The sequence below is a fragment of the Octopus bimaculoides genome, chromosome 15, assembly GCF_001194135.2.
Source record: "Octopus bimaculoides isolate UCB-OBI-ISO-001 chromosome 15, ASM119413v2, whole genome shotgun sequence".
Lineage (NCBI taxonomy): Eukaryota > Metazoa > Mollusca > Cephalopoda > Octopoda > Octopodidae > Octopus > Octopus bimaculoides.
Window position 1 is genome coordinate 31,107,834 of NC_068995.1, and position 12,486 is coordinate 31,120,319.

Here is a 12,486-nt window from a genome sequence, read left to right on the forward strand (position 1 = left end):
GGATTTGGTAGACAGAAACTGAAAGAAGCCTGTCATATAATATATATATATATATATATATATGTATGTATGTATGTATATATATATATGTATATATATGTTTGTCTGTGTTTGACCCCCCCACCATCACTTGACAACCGATGTTGGTGTGTTTATTTCCCCTGTAACTTAACAGTTTCGCAAAAGAGACCAATAGAATAAGTACTAGGCTTACAAAGAATAAGTCCTGGGGTTGATTCGTTTGACCAAAGGCGGTGTTCCAGCATGGCCACTGAAACAAGAACAAAAGAATAAATGTATAAATCTATTGAATTTTATGACTTCAAGCTGATATTAGTTGCAATAGTTACATACTTTGAAACAAATTTATTGAAATTCTAAACATTCCTCACAATGTTTTAGTGCACATTTGCCACACAGAGGTTTTTTACAGACTCTATACATTTCTGTGACTCTGTTTCAGCATTTTGTTTTCACACATGTACATCTGACTTTATTTCTAGAGGTAGATGTTTCCTCGATTAGACATTTGGTAGTACATGAATAACAATGAGGTGAATCGCCACAAAGTTCTTCAGTAACTTTTTGAATATATTCCAGTCAACTAATGAATGAGTTGTAAACACTTGTGTATATTACCCAGCTGTTTATAAGAGCAACATCCAAAATATTATGAAGACCATGCATTCGTCATTGTCTTCTGCTTGCTTTAGCTGAATAAAGCCTTGCCATTTGGTCAAGCACGTCTACGCCTCCCTTATGTTTGTAATAAAAAAGTCTGGTGTTAGGCTTCTTCCTGATGTTATTTTCAGGAAGAACTTCTACAAATTGATGTAAGGTACTCAAAACAAAAACAGATTTTGATTTTTTGCACTGGTATGAGATAAATGTGACAGTAGGCTTCTCTTTGGCTTTCAAAACCACAGTTTCATGGACTGGTTTCACCTGTTTTACTACTCCTGTTAATTTCCTTCCATTCTGACTAAACTGCAGTTTTGTTTTGTGAGCTGTAAAGTCCATGCAATTACTGAATATCTAAAATGGTGTCACATGTATGTATAAAAAAAGCAGGTGCAATTTTCAAAAGTTGCCAGTGTGTCAATTGATGCATGTGGTCCTTATAGGCAGTATGCACTTTATGTTTTTTACAGGTGGTGCAAACAACCTATAATTTATAGTGTTTATAGATGTTATAAAACTATGAAAAGTCAAGCATCATGATGTCAAAATCTACAATTATTTTAGAATTGTGTGCAATTAAGATTTCAAAATGCATTCATTAACACACTCGGTCTTTCTAGTGTTAAGTAAGTGGGCAGCAAGTTGTTGAATGCTGAAGTATCTTGATGAATGGGAAAGATGAAAAAGCCTAATGCAGATGCATTGTCCCAGATGGAATTAGGCTAACTTTATCAGAGCAAACATTGCAGTGTCAGATCCCTCAATGACATATTTGTAGACATATTGGATGGATTTTACTGAACTGTAAGAACTTCAAAACTGTGTGTATGAATTAAATGTGTTGGTCAGAACTAGGCTGCAGGGACCTATCTGGCTGCTGTCAGTTTGTGCCATCCAACTAAGGTTTGGAAACCTTCATCTTCTGGTGATCTTCTTTTCCAAGACATAGTCATCTTCACCTATTTAAGTTCCATTGACAAATAAAACCCATGTATTGTGTGTATCCTTTTCCCATGCAAAGTAAATTCTTATTAAGGGCAAACTAAAGAGCCCTTTCACATTGCAAAGTTCTGGGAGCTCAGCATATATTATGAAATTAACTTGATCAAGAACAGAACCTATGGCAAGTCCTCTTTTCCCATGCCACTAATGATAAAAAACATTTGTAGCCAATTTCTGGTAAAGAAGACTAAATTTGATTGATTCTAGTTTGATTTCATATCTATTAAATTTGACTTTCTTCTTAATATGAAATTATCTGGATACTCATTGTTGATGAAGATACATTTACACACACACACCATACAGAACATATATGATATATATATATACACAAAAATGCAGAAAGCAAGGTATATAAATAATTTGCATTATATAATATATCTAATAACCAATTTCCCCTTCCTGTAGCTATTTATGTCCTTTTGTCTATATACCCTCTGGTTAAACTGTTTGGTTTCCTTCATGTTTTAAACCACACACAGATGCACATACACTCACACATGTATATGCACTTGCAGAGCACCATCTGAACATGGCCGATGCCAGTCCCCTCTGGCCCCTGTGCTGGTGGCACGTAAAAAGCACCCACTACACTCTCGGAGTGGTTAGTGTTAGGAAAGGCATGCAGCTGTAGAAACATCGCCAGGTCAGACTGGTGCAGCCTCCTGGCTTTCCAGACCCTAGTCGAACCATCCAACGCATGCCAGCATGGAAAACGGACGTTAAACGATGATGATGATGATATATATATATATATATATATATATATAATGATCAGATATATACATACATACACACAGACATTAATCTATGAATAGAAAATTCTTATATTTCATAGTCTTGATATTGGTTTTATAAATTTTCTTCAAACTTTTTAGACTTATTCATCTAATTCTCCATGCATCAGCCATATTGCATTGACACACACAAATGTGTGTGTGTGTATATGTGTGTACGTACATATATATGTATGTATGTGTGCACATATATGCATGAGTGTTCACATAAAACACATGCTACCTATTCATACATACACGTTTAATCACACACACTCATCTATTCTCTCTGCAGAAGAGCATGCACTCAAAAAACAGACTTCTCTTTCTATTTTACCTGAGCAATAATCTAATACACTGCTTGTTTTTTTAACTTGTCTTCATGTTATTTATAAAATATATATAACACACACACACACACACACACATATATATAACACATATTTATATGTATACATTTACTCTAATTTTATTTACATTTCTTGTTGTTTGTACCACCAACCACCACCACCGCTACTTTTCACTTTATTTATGTGTGCGTGTTGCAGCTCTAAGTTATTTACAGTTTGTGTTTATGATATAGAAATTAAAATAGCACGGTTGTAATTGTGGGGTTCATGATGGTGGTTTTGTTATGGTGATGGTAATGATAGTACTGCTGTTGCTGCTGGTAGCAGAATGGTTCACAAGAATGGGAGGGATGATTGTTGTAGCCATGGTGGTGGTGATATTATTGATGATGGTGATAATGGTGGTGGTGGTGGTAATGATGGTGGTGGTGACAGTAGTATTGATGGTGGTGGTAGTGAGGGGGTGATGATGACGATGCTGATTGATGAAGATGATAATGATGATGACAAACAGAGATGGTTTCGTTCTAAAAGCTCTTTTTATTGTCGTCTTAAGTGAAATGAAAGCAAGTTTTTATTCAGGAAGAAAATCAATCAATCGAGATGGTAGATGAATGGTTGGGGGTGATTGGTTAATCAATTGCTAAGCATACATACATAGTGCTGTATGTACATATTATACACACACTCACACATATATAGGTGTAGGTGTGGCTGTGTGGCAAGACGTTTGCTTCCCAACCACATAGTTCCAAGTTCAGTCCCACTGTGTGGCACTTTGGGCAAGTGTTCTGCTATAGCCTTGAGCCTTAGAAGTGGAGAGAATTTGGCAGACAGAAACTGAAAGGAACCCATTGTATATCTATCTATATATCTATGTGTGTATGTGTGTCTTTGTGTCTGTGTTTGTCTCCCACCATTGCTTGACAATCAATGTTGGTGTGTTTACATCCCTGTAACTTAGTGGATCAGCAAAAAAGACTGAAAGAATAAATACCAAGGCATTAGAAAATGAAAGAAAATAAGTATTGGAGTTAATTCATTCAACTAAAAGTTCTTCAAGGCAGTGCCCCAGCATGGCCACAGTCTAATGACTAAAACAAGTAAAAGGTATATAAAAAGATACATTTGTACGTATTTGTCTATTTGGGTATAATCAAGTTATTAGAAAGTCTCTGCTAAAGATAGTTTCAGATAATCCATTCCTGACTTGCCAACCCCTCCTATCATATATCAGTGTCTAATAGCAGGAGCATACTGGTATTCCTCAACATTCCAAACTGGTATTCTTCAATGACACTGGTTGCTGTTGTTCTTGCTTAATCTCCAGCCATGACCATCCTATCCTATCCTAATTTTTGTTTCAGCAACAATGTACCCAAGATAATGTCTTATCTATTTTTAAAAAAGATGTTCAGGTGTGACTGAAATTTAGCAGCTATTTCTGTCTTACTGAACAACCCACATGGAGGCACTAGATGTATTGGCTAATGTAGTCCTAGATACATTAGGGATTTCAATTTTTTTAAAGAGTGTAATTTGAGGGAAATTCAGCTGCTAGTTTTAGCAAGTTGAGTGGCCAACTAGAGGCTTTTTTTCTTCACAATTAGAAGAGAGTGCTACATTGAGAAACACAGCAATTTTGGCTATTACATGTTTCACTGTATTGTGTTTGGCAGAACTGGCAGAGTGTTGGATAAAATGCCCGACAGAATTTGTTCTGACTCTTTACATTTAGAGATCAAACTCTACTGGGGTCAGTTTTGGTTTTTATTTCTTCAAGGTCAATAAAATTAAGTACCAGTTTGTGGGGTTGAATAAGAAGTAAAACTAATTTTTGTTACTGATTTCTGGGATTGGTGTGGAACTGTGGGACACCATGGGGTGTTGAGTCACCCTTTAAATAAAGGCAAACTTGTTACCAGTTCAAATATGCTTGAGGCATATTTGAACCCATAAGAAAAATCCAATCACTGTATTTTGTCACAGAGAAAATTTCTCACAGTAACCAGGTGTAAACACACCTATCTGTCTTGTTGGTTTGCAGCATCCGCTTATCCGGTTTCTAGTGCTGAAGAGGAGATAACCACTCTGAAATGCATGCATCCACCAACCTGATTAGGGAACACTGCAAACTGACTCAGTGTATTTATATTTACTCTTTTATTCTTTTACTTATTTCAGTCATTTTGACTGCGGCTATACTGGAGCATCACCTTAAAGAGTTTTTAGTCAAAGAAATTGACCCCAAGACTTATTCTTTGTAAGCCTAGTACTTATTCTATTGGTCTCTTTTGCAAAACCACTAAGTTACAGGAACATAAACACACCAGCATCAGTTGTCAAGTGATGGCAGGAGGCAAACACAGATACACACGTGGCCTTTACCAGGGGTGTAGCCAGCCCACTTATACATACCTTTCCTTCTTTGGACACAAATCCCTGCTTGCAAAGACCTGTTGAAACAAGTGAAATCGAAATCGAACCAAATTCGATGACTGGCACCCATGCCAACCTTTCCTTCATTGGATACTAAACTCTGCTTGTGAAGACCTGTTGGGGCAAGCGAAATCGTAACTGAACCAAATTCGATGACTGGCACCCATGCCAGTGGAGCGCTAACAGCACCATCCGAGCGGGATCACTGCCAGAGCAGCGATCTGGCTTCCATGCCGGTGGCACATAAAAAGCACCATTTGAGCGTGATCGTTACCAGTGTCGCCTTACTGGCACTTGTGCCGGTGGCATGTGAACAAAACATTCGAGTGAGGTCATTGCCAGCGCCGCTGGACTGACTCTCGTGCAGATGGCACGTAAAAACATCATTTGAGCATGGCCGTTGCCAGTACTGCCAGACTGGCCCTCATGCTGGTGGCACATAAAAGCACCCACTACACTCTCGGAGTGGTTGGCATTAGGAAGGGCATCCAACTGTAGAAACTCTACCAGATCAGATTGGAGCCTGGTGCAGCTATCTGGTTCACCAGTCCTCAGTCAAATCGTTAAACCCATGCTAGCATGGAAAGCAGACGTTAAACGATGATGATGATATACATAATGGGCTTTTTCCAGTTTCCATCTACTAAATCCACTGAAAAGCTGTGGTTGACCCAAAGCTATAGTAGATGACGCTTGCTCCCACGTGGTTGAAAAGTAACAAGCTTCTTATCACATTGTCTTCAGTGAAAAATTTTCTTCACAACAAAATACAGTGAACGGCTTTCCTATAGGTTCGAATATTCCTGAAGCATATTTGAATGGTAGCAAGTTAGTATTTATACACATCACTGCTCTTAGTACTTTTGTTCCATATTTTGAGTAATCTTCAGAAATTCCTGGAAAGTGAATACAGTGGTTGTGGCTAGGATGCAGTGTTGATGTTACCTTCCACAAGATTATGGCAGCATTTAAACTGAGCACTGCAAATTATGGAAACAGTTGTTTATTATATAATGTTACAATGATGAACCAACAAGTCAATGACAGAGCTTCTATCTGGCCTCTTGACCTATTAAAAATAACAGCCAAATCACTTCCTGATGTCTTGAAAATAAACACATTAAATAATGTAATCCTATAGTATATAAGCTATGTCTAAAAAAAAATGTCTGGATGATCATGGCTGGAACCTCTTTCATCATACAACAATGTGATACTTGTTTGTAGGTAAAACAAGTCCCTGGAAAATTGTGGTGAGTGACTGAAGTGATATGAACCTTCAATGCTATGATTCATTGTTCAATGACATCATTTTAGCTCAGTCATTTGGGACAACTGTATACACCATTTGTATACTCCAGTGATTCTCTGATGAGGAAGTTGCTCCTTTTTACACAGAGATTATGATTGATGCTGTTTAACCCCAGATCAGGCCTAATCAACCAGGTCTGTATTGGTGGTGATGTTTAACTGATCCACCAGGTTTATCACCAAAAGTGTTCTAGTCTTGCCCATCCCATATTTCTTAGTCAAACACAGTATAGTCTACAGTACCTGATGTGTCCTTTTTAATTAAGCAGCTGCATGTGATTTGAAGGAGATTTGACTGCTATCTCTATTAGGCCAAATGACAACCTCACAGGATTTCTCTTCTAATTGTATATTGGAATTGTGAATGTGTGGAGGTCATCCCTTTCCAAGGTAAACATCCAAGGAAGGAATTGAAATCAGTTAATAAAACACTTGCTTAGTTTACAGTGTTGCTGCTGTCTACAGTAAGAACGACACTGCCTTATGGTACCTAACACCACAGCTTGGTTCTTGTTGTTTAGCACCAGCTCAGCCCAGGCTGAGCAAAAACATTCCAACTGTGATCATCCTGTCTCTTATGTGCTGAGAACTAAGGACTATTTATCCAGTAAATCCATGCTTTAAGACACTGGGATGTAATGCAGGATAGATTTGAATACTATTTCTAGGAAAGCAACTAATCCGAACAAAATCTTAATTTGCTCATTAATTGTTTGAGTCAGTGAAAATAAATTGTTTATCTCTCGAGTGACTAAACATTTTTCAAAAAATGGGGGAGTAAAACAAATACAGATAAAAGTCAAGGTAATAGGGTTATCTACAGGAGAGGGAGAGAAGTAAGTTATCCTCTGCATGAAATATAAATAGTTAAGCAGATAGTATGAATGAGATAAATGTCAACATTTGTTTACCCACTATATTGTTAGCATACACTTAACTATTTGGTTTTCATGACTGTAACACCAAGCTCCCCTGACAAGGTCTCATGAAATAGAAACATGCCACCATACTTTTCAAACAACACTTTATTCATCACAGCTTTCTAATTAATTTGAGATACATTTATAAAGTATAAGCATAGCTGTATGATAAGTTTGCTTCCCAACCACATGGTTGTGGGTTCAATCACACTGTGTGGCAACTTGGGCAAGTGTTTTCTACTATAGCCCTGAGTTGACCAAATCCTTGAGTAGATTTGATACAAAGAAACTGAAAAAGTGTGTGTGTGCGTGTGCGTGTGTGTGTGTGTGTGTGTGTGTGTGTGTATGTTTTTTATGTAGTCATTGGTTTATGGCTGGTCAGAAAGTTACCATTGGTTCCATATCTATTATTATTCAGCTTGAGTGGCTTAAGTGAGCCCGAGAAGGAAAACATCCATCTTTGGTTTCAAGACAAAAGGTGTTCTTCCATCAGGATAATGCTCAGCCACATACAGCAAGGATGACATTCCAAAGGCTGGAGCAGTTTGAATGGGAAATGATGCCCCACCCACCATGTTCGCCAGACATTGCCCCATTTGATTATCATTTATTCAGCAGTCTTCAAAATCATATGGATAGAAAAAATATGAATTTTGAAGACGAGGTCAGAACAGTACTGGAGGATTATTTTTCGTCACAGACAAGTGAATTTTGGAAGAGGGGCCTTGCAAGTCTACCAGATAGATGGAAGAGTATTCTCGAAAATGAAGGAGAGTATATTTTTGATTAAAAAAGAAGCTTGTCTTAATTTTGAAAAATAAAAGAAGTATAAAAAAACTGCATTATCTATGGGATGACCCAATGTGTGTGTGTGTGTTACTGTCTCCTTGATTCAATAGCATGTGATAGTTGTAACCAAGTGTTACCATAATGGAACATTCTGTGAAAACATGTTTGTTTGGTCATGAGGGAAATATCTTACTTGGAAACAGGTGAAGGTGACAAAAAGACATCCAGCCATAGAAAATCTGCCTCAACTAATTCAGTCTGACCCATGCAAGCATGGAAAAATGGATGTTAAAACAATGATGATGATAGTGGCCATGATTTAATTATTTAAATTGCCTTAAATTAATGTCACTTTTGTACTTTTTACCAATATCCCCAAATAGCAAATAAATTTATTTCCATCATGGCCAATTCTCTACCCCATCTTCACAACTGAATCATGTGAAGAGACAGAATATTTCAGTGTGTGTGTGTGTCTCTGTGCACGTCCTCACTGCTCAGTCAATGGCTGACTCTTGTTATTGTTGTTGCTTAGACTCAAGGCAGTCATGATCAGCCCTAATCTTTAGATCTAAGAGCTTAAGTTTTCCGTTGTGACCATCCTGTCTATTTTAATTTTTATCCTTCATCTGATATTACATTGCTGGTGTGCTTCACTTCTTAATACAATGGACTGTGACTTTAAGTGATATTTAACTGCTACTTATAACAAGTCGAGCAACTTAGTAAACACTTCTTTTTCGACTTGTCATTTGTGTGTGGGCAGCATTGTTGGAGGTCATCTCTTTCCAAGCTACGAGGAGGATCCTAAGCTAACCAAGATACTCTCATGGAATGTGACCAAATGAAGTTTATTTTTCAACATAGTCTCCCTTTAGGTCTACACGCTTCTTCTATCAGTGTTGCAGTACTTGGACACCATTGTCGAAGGAGCTTTCATCCTGTTGGTTGAAAAAGTCATCAACAGCAAATATGATGTCATCATCATTGTGACATTACTTCTCAGCCAAGTGTGTTTTTCCTGTTGGGGGATAGATGATAGTCAGACGGAGCCAAATCAGAATAGGGAAGGTAATCAACCAACTCAATGCCACAGTCATACATAGCAGCCATTGAAACTAAGGAATTGAGTGCTGGAGCATTGTCCCAATGAAACAAGACCCCTTTCATCAGTCTTCCTGGGAATTTAGTCTTGATATCTTTTTGTAACTGCCTCAGTAAGCTGGCATAATACACTCCATTGATGGTTAACCCTTTTGAAGATAGCCGATAAACACAATGCCTTTTTGTATCCTCCAAAAAACTGAGGTCATCAACCTTCCCTGCAGATGAAATGACCTTGGAGCAAGTGAGGAGGGGTTTTTCCATTGCATGAATTGTCTCTCTGTCTCTGGCTCAAAGTGATGAACCCAACATTCAAAGAAACCAGCTGGATTTACCTCAAAGTCAGATATTCCTATGATATGATCACCCTGCTTTTGATCAGGTATCAGAAGACATGGCACCTACCAAGCATAATTTCGGTATTAGTCTGGAATCCAACAGTGTTGATAGCCCAGAACTCGGGTTGTGTGCCTTTCTGGAAATACCCTACCAGAACCTTATAAACATATATTTTTTTCATTTTTTTTTACTTGTTTCAGTCATTTGACTGCAGCCATGCTGGAGTACTGCCTTTAGTCAAACAAATTGATCCCAGGACTTATTCTTTGTAAGCTTAGTATTTATTCTTTTGGTCTCTTTTGCCGAACCACTAAGTTACAGGAACATAAACATACCAACATCAGTTATCAAGAAATGGTTGGGGACAAACACAGACACACAGATACATACATATATATAAGCAAAAATGCTAGTTCTAAAATCTAAGATATCAATGCAGTAGTTGTACTGATAAGTAATATTCGTGGCCACTTTAAAATGGCTGTCTGTTTGAACAGACTCTACTGTGATTCTTTAACTCCAAGAGGACATCCCCTCTAACAAGTTAATGATGCACAACTGCATCCGATAAACTTGCAAGTGAACCCCTACCATCTAGTGATGGGACTAGTAGATCAGTCCTGGTTTTAGGCAATTTCTGTCCACTCAAACAGACAGCCATGTTAAATGGCTATGAATATTACTTGTCAGTATAACTACAGCGTTGATCTCTTAGAGAGATTTTAGAACTAGCATTTCAGCTTGTTGCAAAATCAGCAACTGTGAGTTTGTTTGAAATATATATATTGCATGTAGAAGCAAGCTGCTATCATCACTGGCAGATGAGGTATCCAGTACTGAGGAGTACCAGAAATAGCCTGAAACCAGGACTTGTCTGCTGGTCCCGTTGCTAGGAAATGGTAGGGGTTTGCTCCCCAGCTCACAATTTTATTGGATGTAGCTGTGCATTGTTAACCAGCTAGAGGAGATGTCCTCTTGGGGTTAAAAAATCACAGTAGAATCCGCTTGAATAGACAGCCATGTTATAGTGGCTATGAATATTACTTATATATACACACACACACACACAACGGGCTTCTTTCAGTTTCTGTCTACCAAATCCAATCACAAGGCTTTGGTTGGCCCATCGATGTTGTTATTATTATTATTATTATTATTATTATTATTCAGGTCACTGCGTGGAATCGAACTCGGAATCTTGGGGTTAGTAGCCCATGCTCTTAACCACTATGCCATATGCCCATCGAAAAATACCTTAGGAATGAGAACCCAGGTTCGAAATTTCCCCAAGACATATGATAAAGGCTGGAGGGTATATCAGCCAAAACATTGTGTTAACAACAAACAAGATGAGGACAAATATCCGTCAAATGTAAATAATATAATTAATACTTGTTGACATTAAAAAGTTAATTAGAAATAATGATGTGTAGAAGAAAAGACAAAGTTAACTCAATGTTGAATATTTTCATTATTTAGGTCAGTATGGGAGGCAATTACAGCTATGTTTCAATCTTATTAAATCTTCTCAGCAAAGTGGTGATTTTGTCCAATTGTCTGAAGTAGTGATGAGAGAATTACTACATAATAAATAACAAGGGAGACTGTAGTTCACTGCTCTGCTAGAAACAGTAGCCAAACTGATCCCAAATAACATCCTAGCAGCTTCAGAAAGTATTCCTTGAATATTGTAGTCAAACATAACATAGCTGAGGGAAACTATTACAATGGTATCATCATCATCAACATTTACAGTCCGTTTCCCATGCTAGTATGAGTTGGACGATTTGATAGGACCCAGCAAGGTCAGGGGCTTCACTAGGTTTCATAGTCTGTTCTGGCTTAGTTTCTACAGCCAGATGCCCTTCCTAATGCCAACCACTCCACAGAGTGTACTGGTTGCCCTTTTATGTGACACCATCACTAGTGCTTTTTAAGTGGCACCAGCACCCATGCCAATACCTTTTATGTAGCACCTTGGTTTTAGGATCTCAATTCTGCAGCACATATCTCAGTCCTCTGTCATCTCCTTCATAAGGTTCAGTGTTCAAGATCGACCTTCAGTCAGTGCAGTATAAATATACAATATAGTAAGATCTTACATATTTGGTAGAGTAAACTGATAAACTTCAAGCAACTGTGATTATGCAAGTAATTAATTAACAGAAACTCCCTTTGTGTGTGCTTAAAATATAAAACGAAGGAAGGAAAATAACTGTAATAAAATCAGGGCAGAAATTTTTGGACAAACTATAGCAGTAGTGTGGATCTGGTATAAAGGCTACAATGACAATATGGAGTAGATCTGGTCTATAAAGCCAACAGGTGACATGTTGCTGTTAAACCTAGAATTATCTTGGTTTAATAGAGTTAACCTGGTGTTTAACAACAGTCATCTCTTTCTCTCTCTTTCACACACACACATACATACACTTTCATCAGCAAAAACTCAATTTGAAGGACGACAGTCATCCCTCACGCCGCCGCCAATCCTTTCTTACACACACCAACCGGTAAAAACCCACCAGAACCAGTCACTGGAATGGTTTGCTATCAGATTTCTTCATTTGTCTCTCATCAGTTCAATCAGAAATGACGTCAAATAGAAACGTTATTTTAGGCACCTCTTTCTCTCTCTCTCTCGCTGTCTCTTTCTCTCTCCCTCACTGTCTCTTTCTCTCTCTCTCGCTGTCTCTTTCTCTCTCTCTCGCTGTCTCTTTCTCTCTCTCTCGCTGTCTCTTTCTCTCTCCTCTGTCCCCCCACTCTATCATTTGA

At 38.0% G+C, this 12,486-nt stretch overlaps 1 protein-coding gene across 5 annotated transcripts in view; it reads right to left on the minus strand.

Moving 5' to 3' along the window:
* Positions 1–12,486, minus strand: part of LOC106869377 (histone-lysine N-methyltransferase SMYD3) — a 95,702-nt gene that overhangs the window by 36,848 nt on the left and 46,368 nt on the right. For all 5 annotated transcript variants that reach the window (XM_014915101.2, XM_052973230.1, XM_052973228.1 and 2 more), the window contains one exon: positions 215–271. The gene's annotated coding sequence lies outside the window, so the exon portion shown is untranslated. The remainder of the gene's footprint in view (positions 1–214; positions 272–12,486) is intronic.